Source organism: Callithrix jacchus, chromosome 1 (assembly GCF_049354715.1).
Source record: "Callithrix jacchus isolate 240 chromosome 1, calJac240_pri, whole genome shotgun sequence".
In the NCBI taxonomy this organism is placed as follows: domain Eukaryota; kingdom Metazoa; phylum Chordata; class Mammalia; order Primates; family Cebidae; genus Callithrix; species Callithrix jacchus.
The window spans coordinates 119,396,823-119,409,368 of record NC_133502.1 but is presented as its reverse complement, the minus strand read 5'-3'; the positions used below and the strand labels follow the sequence as shown (position 1 = coordinate 119,409,368).

Sequence of the window (12,546 nt, the reverse complement as noted above, 5' to 3'; positions counted from 1 at the left end):
TAGAATTTTATACAAAATTTTTCCATTTTCTGTAGTGTATGTCTTGTTAATATATTTTATCATCAATTACATTCATTTGTTTTGTTCTTCTCTGAAAGTCTTAGTTTCCTTTACTACCCTAATGCCTTCTTGTCCCTTTCATCCCATAAGGAAGGCCTCTGAAGTTTCACATCAGATAATCTGGGAGTGATGGGATTGTGTGTTCTCTCCCTACATTGCTTTGTGAGAAAGTTCTGCTGAAAAAGTTTTGTGTTATTTCCAAGACAGTGGCACCTGTCCAACAACATGTCCAGTTTGTCAAAAAGGCCTCACTGAAGCCCTTCATTATCTTATGTTAGTGAAATAATTTGCCTGAAGGAGAAATGGCTCATTAATAAGAGGATTGAATTACACATTGTTTTATCCTAATACCCACACAGCTCCCTCCTCATAACACATATTCCTGCATTTGCTTCAAATGGTCTACCTGCTTAGTAAGACTGTGTATGAAAATTGGAGCAGCAGTCTTGAATTGTGAAGCAGCTACCCATTGTACATGTACAAGTTACCTGAGGAAATTGAATCAAAGTAGATCAGCAAGTCTTTTCTGTTTCCTTTTAAAGGTACTAATTACTACAAAATATATCTTTGTAGATTCATAGGCCTTCTTCTCAGGCTTTAGGCCTCAAATCAGATTGAAGAAGGATGTAGTGATAAGAGTGCAGACATGCGTTTCAAGAAACAAGAATGCTAGTTTTGGATGAGATAGATCGCAGTGGACACACTTAAGGGCTCCAGATGTATCATAGAACCATCTCTCACCCCTTTCAGCTGCCATGTTTGGTTTGACCCCTGAACACTAGGATGGGATTAAAGCAACTCCTTTCTTTAAAAAAGAAAAAAGAAAAAATGACAATAGAGACTGAGAAACAGTAAACCGAATTTTATGTGTGTTTGGAACTTAAGAACTCGGAAGCATGGGACAACCATATTTTTTTATGTGGACTTAAACAGAGAAAGCCAATCTTCACCGAGAGGTTTAGAGACAGTAAGAACGTTGAGAGAATAACACTAAGGATCCTGATGGTTTTTCTGTCTTTCTCAGAGGACTCCAAAATTTCTTTCTTTTTTTTCCTGCTTGATCTAGCTTGAGTAACTGCCAATTATTTGCTGTCAAAGAGCCTTGACTAATAGTAACACATAAGTAAATAAAGATAGACTTTCTTTTATATGCCCATTCAAAAACTGGAATTGATTTACAATTTTACACAGAAAATGGCCTGAGGGAAAAATTGTACTTTAATAATATGCAATACATGATGGACAATAATTGAGAGTTGACAAATCCCTTGATTCACACACTGGCTCATGCAACAGTCCAGAAACTAGAGAACAGAAGACATTAAAAAAAAACTGGTTTCTCAGGCACACTATGAGAACTGCTTCAATGGGAGTAACTCAGGATAAATTATGTTGGAACAAATATTTACATAGAAAAAAATTCAGTAATGCAATGTTATTATAATCACTATTTGTGAAAACAGATGTATCATTATAAATCATAGTCTCTAAAGGAAGAATTTATAACCAAAGCTATTTTAATTGCTTTGCACCACCCTCTTTTATTATTGTTTTACTGATCAAGTATTATTTTAAAAAAATATACAAAAGCAAAGTGCTCTTCATTCTTAAGGGAAAACAAAATGCTGTCTATGAGTTATCTCCCCTTGTGAACAGAAAAAAGTATAAGGTCATTAGAAATCTGTTGAATTTTTCTTATTTCTTATCGAAGAGTTATACTGCAAGAGTACATTTCAAAGACAATTTGTATTATATATTTAGGCAAGTGGGATTTCATTTCTTGTGAAAAGTAGACTTCTGGGTTTTAAAATATTACTCTTGATAATTGCAATTTACATTTATTGCTTTCCCATTACTTCTAGAAATAATGATGTAAATGGTTTTAACATAAAATAGCAAGCTGATACAATGGTTTCCATTTCTTTACATATGTAGCAGTTGATTTTCATTCTTGTTGCTATTTGTTGAACGCATATCATTGTTATTCTGAAAGGTGAAAATGGAGACCCAATGAATCATGGAACTTGTCTACACTTCTAACAGCCAGGCTTATGGAGGAGGAGGCACTAGGCACACATTAACCGGAGAGCAGACCTAGATAGCAGAGGCTATCATGGAGACAGGCATGTATACTAGCCAAAGGCAAACTTATTCCACACTGAATTCCAGGTGTGGAAATGATGTTCCCATTAGGCAGATGAAACATGGAGGGAGGGAATCTGAATTTATGTAGTTGTGACTTGAAAGGCTCAACCACATTAGTGTTTCCTCTAGAATAGGAATTAAACAAAAAATAATAGCATGTAGGAACCAAAACAGTATTTCAATCTTAGAGACCAGGACAAATAGGAGTTTGTGGATTTAAAACTTCATGGTGTTGGAAAGTAGGTATGTTAAACTCCTGTCAGACTCAGAAGGAAAGGATTGCCAAGGCCGTTACAACCTTGCCTGTTCCATGTCTCAGTGGTTCAGTGTATGATAATGAGGTATCAGGGGAATATAGAAAAATCAGAAGAAAAGGAGTAGTTCAGGTCAATGAATTATTTATAATACCATTACATAACTCCTGTTATAACACATTTGCTTCATGTGCAGGAATTTTTTATGCAGTCCTGTTTCAGTTTAATTTCCCTTTATTCTTTGTATACTCATTGACACAGCCAAACTTGTCTATTATGTTTTCCTACATATTTCCTGATATGGTTTTGCTGAGTCCTCACCCAAATCTCATCTTGAATAACAGTTCTCATAATTCCCACATGTGGTGGGAGGGACCTAATAGGAGGTAATGCAGTCATGGGGGTGGTTTCTTTCATGCTATTCTCAGAATGAGTAAATTTTCATGAGATGGTTTTATAAGGGGCTTTCCCCTTCTCTGGGCTTATAATTCGTCTCCTTCCTGCCACCATGTGAGGAAGGATGTGTTTGCTTCCCCTTCTGCCATGATTGTAAGTTTCCTGAGGCCTCTACAGCCCTGCGAAACTGAGTCAATTAATCCTCTTTTCTTTATAAATTACCCAGTTTCAGGTGGTTCTTTATAGCAGCATGAGAATGGAAAAATACATTTTCCTTTAGTCATACTGTTTCAATTTTGGAAATTCCTTCCATCCCATCATTACTGTGTTAATTCTATCTATTCTTCAAGTCCCAGCTCAGGTAATTATTAACTTAAAGAGAATTACCTCTACAACCACCATCCAGGTCAATAAATAGGACACTGTGTGCATTCTAGAAGCCTGTATGTGATCTGTCTGTACTTTCTTGATTATATCCCTTTTGTTCTTCCTTGGAGGTAATCACTATCTTGACCTTGTAATAATCATATCCTTCCTTTTATTTATTAATCTGGACTTGTACTGCTTATGCATGCTTCTGTAAGTAACATTATTTGTTGTTTAACTTTATATTCTTGAATCTTACTACATGTATTTTGTGACATCTTTTGCCCAATATGATATTAATAGGCTTCATCTGTTTTGTTCATTTGCACATAATTTATTTTTTAATAGGATTCTCTTGTCTCTATATTCCACAATTTATTTATTCATTCTACTGTTTATGGACATTTAGGATATTTTCAGTTGGAAACTATTTTGAGCATTCTTGTGTTGGTATCTTGGTACATATGTGGTTGAGTTTTTTAACTAGTTAAATTTAACTTTTAATTTGAATTCATGAGCTAATATGTATTCCTTTAAACTATTATTATAAAATAATTTGCAATTTTAATATGATATTTTAGTTTGTAGCAAAATGTACAAAATTGCTACTCTTTTAGGGCTTCTTGGTTATTCCAAATTTCTTTCCATTACAAATTGCACTCTAATGAATACCTCTGGGAATATATATTTTTCCCCACATAAAGTTATTTCTACAAACATTCACTTCCTGGAATTCTTGGTCAAAGAGTAAAAATATTTAAAGATTCTTGATTTCAAAGAGGCAAATGACTGCCAAGCTTGTGTATACTTATATGACTGTTGTTTGTTTTCAGTAGAAAATGGTTTTTGAAGAAACACCCAACGTATTGGCTTTAGGATCAAATAATCTTCACATGATAACCATTTATTTATGTGTTCTCTCCTATATAATTCAAAAACAGATCACCTTTTCTTCTTGTTGATTGCTAGGGATTACCTAATTCTATACCCTAACCAAAACTTTGGAAAGTTGTCCTCAGTATTTTATCACGATTGGCTTTTTGGTAGAAGGTATGGATGTTAGATTGATTATAAATAGTAGCCATCCAATAATGTAATCATCTTGGTGAGAAATACATAACAATAAATACAACAATTAAACATACTTTACTTCGGCAATATCCCAAAAGCAGAAATTTTTGCTAGGAGTTGGTGCACATATACACAGACAAACATACACACGACATGCAAAGATAATACATAATGAAAGGGAAAAAGAACGTTTGTAAATTAATGTTAAGGTAGTGTCTATTTTGTTCTTTTTACCAGCTGATTACGTTCTGCCGAAATCCATTTATCTGTTTATGGCATTATATTTGAGGCTTCTTAGGCTGATGGTGACTATATTTCTTGTTTACTTTTCTCAGTGACTGGAACCAATAGAACGATGCAAAAATAAAAGATGATGAATGGCACTGTTTTCCCACCAAATTAAGCAATTGCAAGCATCAGGAGTCTGTGCAATTGTGATATTTGTGGACAGGAGCATGAGACAATGATTACATAATGATGTGTCAACTCTACTCCTAATAAGGCAAACTGGGGGAGTTTAGCAGTACTGACTCAAAGTGTTCTCTAGAATTCACAGAGGAAGAATCCATTTATCATGTGTTTGTACCTTCCAATTAAAATGTGCCCAATTTTCCACGTCAGTCTGTGACTCTTTTTATTGTTTGTAGAAAAAGGACAAAAATGCAGTGTAAAAAAATAGATACACAATTATATGTCTATATATAATTCTAGGAAAAGAAGATTAAGGAAATTATGTAAAGTCTTCACTAAGATGAAATTAGTGTCAGGCTAACGTGTCCTATTTCACCCAAGCTAAAAACCCTAGCTGCAGCCTTCTCAGTTCTTTACCTTTCAGGAACATCAGGGAACCACTATTGAAATAACAAACTATATCAGCCAAAGAAGAGAGTGATGTCAGTATAGATTTATTCATTCTACTGTTTATGGACATTTGGGATCTTTACAGTTGGGGACTATTTTGAGCATTCTTGTGTTGGTATCCTAGTATATACATGCGTGAGTATTTTAACTTGTTAAATTTAACTTTTAGTTTAAATTTATGAGCTAATATGTATTCTATCTTTATCTATATGATATATATATATAGTCTATATATCTATATATAGATTATATCTATATTATATAATTATATAATATAGATTATTATATAATATATATTATATATATAATATAGATATAATAGATTATATAATATAGATTATTATATAATACAGATTATATCTATATATGGATATAATCTATATTATATAATCTATTATATATAATATATATATTTATATATAATAATATATATTATATATTAAAATATATAATATATATTTATAATATATAAAATATAATATAAATATAATTATATTTATATTTATAAATATATATTTTATAATATATATAAATAAAATTATTATGTATATAATATATATATCTATATTATATAATCTATTATATATAATATAATATATAATATATAATAAAATATATATTATATAAATATATAAATAAAATCTATTATATATAATATAATATATGTCTAATCTATATTATATAATCTATTATATATATATTATAATATTATATAGTATAGATTATATCCAAAAATGTATCTCTATATATATCTGTAATATATATTTATATTTCACTAGTGTTATATATAGATATATAATTATATGCATCTGTATATAGATATATTTTTGTATAAAATTTTAAATTTTATATAAATTATATAATATATAAATATATAACATGTATTATATATAATATATAAATTATATTTATGTAGATTTTGTATAATATAAATATATATCTAATTTATATTTTGTATATTATATATCTAATATTTTATATCTTATATAAATTATGTATATAATTTTATCTTATATATAAATTATGTATATATGTATATATATTATATATATTGTATATATAATACATATCTATACCACACATATATGTATACACATAATTACTAAAAAGCATTATATAAAATTACACTTTATAGTATGTGTATATAATATAATTAGAATAACATTATACATATAGAATTACTAAAAAAGTATTACATGTAATTATATCATATATATGTATATAATTCAAATGATATACATTACTAAAAAGCAACACTTTCTCTTTGCACAGTAAATTACACAGTAATTCAATTATACAGTAATTCAAGTGTAGATTCCACTTCTTATAAATAGAAATGTCTTTAGGCATAGGCAAAGACTTCATGACTAAAACACCAAAAGCATTGGCAACAAAAGCTAAAATAGGCAAATGCGACCTACTTAAACTCCAGAGCTTCTGTACAGCAAAAGAAACAATCATTAGAGTGAACCAGCAACCAGCAGAATGGGAAAAAATTTTTGTAATCTACCCATCTGACAAAGGGCTAATATTTGGAATCTACGAAGAACTAAAGCAGATCTACAAGAAAAAAATAAACCCATCCAAAAGTGGGGGAAGGATATGAACAGACACTTTTCAAAAAAGACATATATGAAACCAACAAACATATGAAAAAGTGTTCATCATCACTGATTATTAGAGAATGCAAATCAAAACCACATTGAAATACCACCTCATGCCAGTTAGAATGGTGAAATTAAAAAATCTGGAGATGGTAGAGAGAATGTAGAGAAATAGGAACACTTTTACACTGTTGGTGGGATTGTAAATTAGTTCAACCCTGTGGAAGACAGTGTGGCACTTCTTCAAGGATCTGAAATAGAAATTTCATTTGACCCAGCAATTCCATTACTGGGTATATATGCAAAGGATTATAAATCATTCTATTATAAAGACACATGCACACATATGTTCACTGCAGCACTGTTTACAATAGCAAAGACCTGGAACCAACCCAAATGCCCATTGATGATAGACTGGACAAGGAAAATGTGTCACATATACACCATGGAATACTATGCAGCCAAAAAAAACCAATGAGTTCATGTCCTTTGTAGGGACATCAATAAACCTGGAAACCATCATTCTCAGCAAACTGACACAAGAACAGAAAATCAAACACTGCATGTTTTCACTCATAGGCGGGTGTTGAAGAATGAGGACACAGGAGCACAGGGATGGGAGCATCAGACACTTGGGTCTGCTGGGGGAGGCTGGGGAGGGACTGTGGGAGTGGTGGGGAAGTTGGGGAGGGATAACATGGGGAGAAATGCCAGATATAGGTGACTGGGATGGAGGCAACAAACCACATTGCCATGTATGCACCTAAGCAACAACCCTGCATTATCTGCACATGTACCCCAGAATCCAAAGTACAATTAAAAAAAGAGAGAGAAAGGTCCTTTTTGTATACCTTGACTATAGTGTCATGCATACCACCTTAACATATAAAACTTAAGTTAATATTAAGAAGTCTAATAATAGACTTAGCTTCAGCTTCTTGGAGGAATTTTTTTCTAATAAATGCCTATCCAATCTTATATCCAGAGATCTTCACTTCTCCAGAAAACTGACAACACTTTTTTCTGTGGCTTATGTAATTTATTATTTTAGTTCCCTGATATTCCAGAAAGGTAAAGAATGGAGAAGGCTGCAGCTAGGGTTTTTAGCTTGGTTGAAGTAGGACTCATTATCTTGACACTAATTTTATCTTAGTGAAGACTTTACATTTTTTTAATCTTCTATTCTCTTCTTCTCTGGGCAACATCTAGAGTCTCTTTGGCTTTCATTGTAACAGTACTCTTCCATGAAATAAAGTTCACTTGAGGACATGTTAAAGGAACTGAGGTGATATAAGTAAGTGTATTTTATATATATGTATATATTTGAGACACTTGGTTAATGTGGAAAAACCTACCCGAGTTGTGTGTGAAATATGAATTAACTGTTTGATTACTCAAGTGCTGTCTTTCTTATTGCTCATAAATTTGTTAATGGTGGCATTTTCAGCTATAGATGCCATGATCCTCTTCTCTTCAGTAAAGAAGACTACATGAATTTGTATGAAAGATGAGATTCTCATTTTTTTTTTTACTATTTCTTGTTCCTGTATCTAAAATTTTTAATGATCACAGATCCCCATTAGTTTGCAAGGGTTTTCATAATTTTTTCCTAGCCAAACCCTTCAATTTTGTTTCCTACCACTTATATCTCAGGCTTTAATCACATTTAATGTGATTTAACCCAATTATTATCTTGTTCAAATTTATTCTAACATATTATCTTGTTCAAATTTATTCTAACAAGCCCTATCACGTATTCCTAATAATGCCAGAATAAATGCTTTATCATCCATTTCTAATCATGTAAGAATAATCTCAGGGGGTGTGTTCACTAGATGTTATCCCTTATATTCTTAACTATCTCTTTAATGTGATGCCATAATTCCTTGTGTTTGCTAATACAGCACATATTATATAATTAACACAGTGTACTTGGTAATCTGGTCATTTCTCCTATTTCACAAACACTACAATAGGTTGAAGAGTAGTACTGGAGAGTCCATGTTCAAAATTATAAAATAAAGCTAACAAAAATAACCAGAAATTCTCTAATAGAAAATACAGTAATCTCACAATTTATATTACAGTTCCAGACAGTTTAAAATAAAGAACCAGCACATTTGCCTGTTTTTAATTAGGTAAACTCTTTAAAGATCAGTTGAATAAATAATATGGATTCAGTCTGAGCTGTCTGTATAGCTAGTATTAAACTGGGCTCATTCTATCATCTTAAAATGGAATGGAACGGTCTTGTTTAAGGAGGTTAAAATGAATGTTTATGTGTAATCTGTGAGGGAAACATTGAGTCTGCTCCATTCCATTCTGGTGAATTAAATTAAGCCTGATGCATTCAAGGCCAGGAGTCAGCTAGCACAGTTTAGATTTCATTATCACTGTGTCATGATGTACATAAATGAGGTTCACACAACTTTTTATGGAGAACCTTGTCCATTTCCTGGAACACAGTAGGAGACTGGGATGCAGAATCCAAACTTCTCTGGCTTTTTTCATTCCCATACTTGGAAGCGATGAATAAAAGTATATGTGTTCTGGCACTCAGGTCATCAGCAATAAGAATAGATTGCTACCTTGGGAGCAGTTATGTATTTTTTTTTCTTTGATTCAAACTTTTAGTAAAATTGGTTATTTAAAAATAGTTTTAAATCAACTTAAATTATCTACAAAGGAATAAGTGAGGTGAAAGTTACTTTACTAACATAATTATAATAAAATTTAAAAGCATAGCTAGAGTCTAAGTCTTGGTAAAGAAGTGGTTCTTCATCTTTTTGTGTGTTGCATACTTCATTGAGAATCTGAAAAAAGTAATGATCCCTCTCCCCATAATAAGACATAATTATTCATATACATGAATAATTTTTAATCAATTAAAGTATTCACAAGTCTGCCCTCTCCTAAGCCAACACGTGGACTCTCTTTGTTTCTTGTATTAAGACTCTCTGGTTTGGACAACTACTAGTAATGGCAGTGAACAGATTCTTTTTACGCAAACTCTCCCATATATAACAATTACAAAATATGGTCAGAATATTAAAAGGCAAAATATTTATTCAATCTGAAGAGAAACCAGAATGTGAACAAAATATTAAATACAACTCTTTAAAGGTCTTGGAAAGAGTAAAAATTCATACAGAAGCTAGAAGAGAATGTACCTTTAAAAATCTAAAATTCGAAGAAGTAAAGATTGTGTGTGACTTTCTTGCCCAAGAGCACTCCTTTACTCCCATTGGTACCTTACTCCATTTGGGCTGCTGTAACAAACTACTATAGACTAAATGACTTATAAACAGTGGAAATGTATTTCTCACAATTCTAGATGCTGAGAAGGTCAAGATGAATGGGCCTACAGATTAGGTGTCTGTTGAAGGAAGGGATGCTTCCTGGTTTGTAGGTGGTCGTCTTTTCACTGTAACCTCATATGGTTAAAGGAGGCAAAAACAATCTCTGGAGCTTCTTTTATAATTGCAGTAACTTTGTGAAGTCTCTGCCTCTATAATATAATCACCTCCAAAGGCCTGGTCTGGGAATATCATCACATTGGGGATTAGGTTTCAACGTATGAATTTTTTTTTTTCCTGTAGAAATGGGGCTTTGCCATGTTGCCAGTGCTGGTCTCAAGCTCCTTGGTTCAAATAGTACACCTGCCTTGGCCTCCCGAAATGTTGGGATTACAGGCATGAGCTGCCACGCCTGGCCACAACGTATGAATTTTGGGAGCACACAAACATTTACTCTGTGGCACATTGTTGCAATGGAAGAACACTTCTGCCTTATTGTCTTGGATCAGGGTAGTAAAGAACAGAGATCAGTATTGAAAGATAGGCTAGGAAATTGGGGAATCTTGCAAGCAAGAGAACTAAGAAGTGAGACCCTCTTGGTCAGAGTATAATTTCTGCAGGAAACTCCATCTGACTGCTCACCTTTATGAGGTAATATAGATAATAATCAAGAGGACTGCGATTAAAAAGGCAGGGAGGTAATGTAGGTATGAGGTAATGTAGTTAATAATCAAGGGGACTCAGAATAAAAAGGCGGGGACCACAGGGAATGCTGGCTCTGAAAGAGACTGCTGGACCAAATGAGATTGATTTTGTTTTCTCTTTACTTCATAAAGTGCCTTTCCCAGACTACATGCAGATCAAATGGTAGGTAGTTGAAACCATGCTAATTTGAGATGTCAAAGCACAGAGGCCAAGGCTGGCTGAGGAGCTAAAAATGTAAGAAAGATTTCCCAGAAAGTGATCCACAGAGAAGGTGAGCCCCAAAATCTAGCATAAAATATGCCCTAATACTTGACTGAGTGCTAAATTATGCAGACCCAGGAGAAACCACCAGAGAACTAAGTTGAAAAGCAAACAGAAATTGAAGCAGATATGTCAGCTACAGTACATAAGAGAAGAGATGACCATTTGCATCTAGGCAAGTTAACTGCTTACTAGGAAAAAAAAAAAACACTCAAAAAATGCAAAAGATTCCAGAGTTGCTACAAAGCATTATCTAAATATCACTGGCTACAGAAAGAAACAGAAAATTATGATCCAAACTCAGGAGAATTAAATAGTAGTGAATAGAAAAAAACTCAAAGTGGGAAAAATATTGCATTTAGCAGAAGATAATTTCAAAGCAGCTACTTGCAACCCATCCAAAGAATTTGGACTATGTTGAGAGAATTTTAAAGAAATTAATTTTAAACAAAACTATGTTGATAGAATTTTTTAAATGATCTTAATGAATACAGTGTTAGAAAATCCCAGTGGAAAAAATGAAGACTATTAAAATTGGAGATCCTAGAGCAAAATAGTATAATATCTGAAATAAAAAATTTATTAGATAGGATCAAAAGTAAAAGAGAGAAACAAGTCAAAAGAATTAGTGAACATGAAAATATTTCTATAGCAATTACTCAATTCAAAGCACAGAAAGATAATTGATTGATGGACAAGAACCTTGGAGACTTGTGTGACAATATCAAATAGCTCAACATGTATGTAACTGCAGTGCCTTTAGGATACAGAAAACAGAAAGAGGGAAAAATTATTCAAATAATAGCTGAATATCTCATGTCTGACTGAAAATATTAACCTGCAGATTAAACAATGTCAACAAACATCAATTAGTATAACCACTCATACACACATCAGAGTCAAACTGCTAAAAGCAAGATGAGAAAATTTTGGAACAGGTAAAGGGAAAAAGACAACATGTTACAAGTATTTTTTTTAATTGAAAACAATTAAAGACATTGGACATTGAAAGAATGTATTTTAAGTGCTAGAAAAATATATATACACACATATATCTATGTACACATATATAATATATATCTCAAGAGTTTTGTATCTGTTAAAATAATTTCTCAAAAATTAAAACATTAAAACTTTTGAATTGAACACAATTTGAGAAAATTCATCAGCAGCAAACCTCCTCAACTACATAACACTCTTTTATCTTTTCTTCTCAGTTTTTTGTTTTGTTTTTGAGACAGAATCTGTCTCCATCAACTAGGTTGCAGGGGAATGGCACAATTGGGACTCACTGCAACTTCCACCTCCCAGACACAAGCGACTCTCCAGCCTCAGCCTCCTGAGCAGCTGGGACTGCAAGTATGTGCCATCATGCCTGGCTAATTTTTATTGTTTCTTGTTTTCTTGTAGAGATGAGTATTTGCCATGTTGCCCAGGCAGGTCTGAAACTCCTGAGCTCAAGCGGTCTTCCTGCCTTGGTCTCCCAAAGTATTGGGATTACAGGCATGAGCCACCACACCTGGCTAG

At 32.7% G+C, this 12,546-nt stretch overlaps 1 long non-coding RNA gene across 1 annotated transcript in view; it reads left to right on the top strand.

Annotated features, from left to right (window-relative positions):
- Positions 1 to 4,902, top strand: part of LOC118154660 (uncharacterized) — a 135,797-nt gene extending 130,895 nt beyond the window's left edge. The window contains exon 4 of the long non-coding RNA XR_004744842.3: positions 4,628 to 4,902. This is a non-coding gene — a long non-coding RNA (uncharacterized LOC118154660). The remainder of the gene's footprint in view (positions 1 to 4,627) is intronic.
- The last annotated feature ends 7,644 nt before the right edge of the window (positions 4,903 to 12,546 follow it).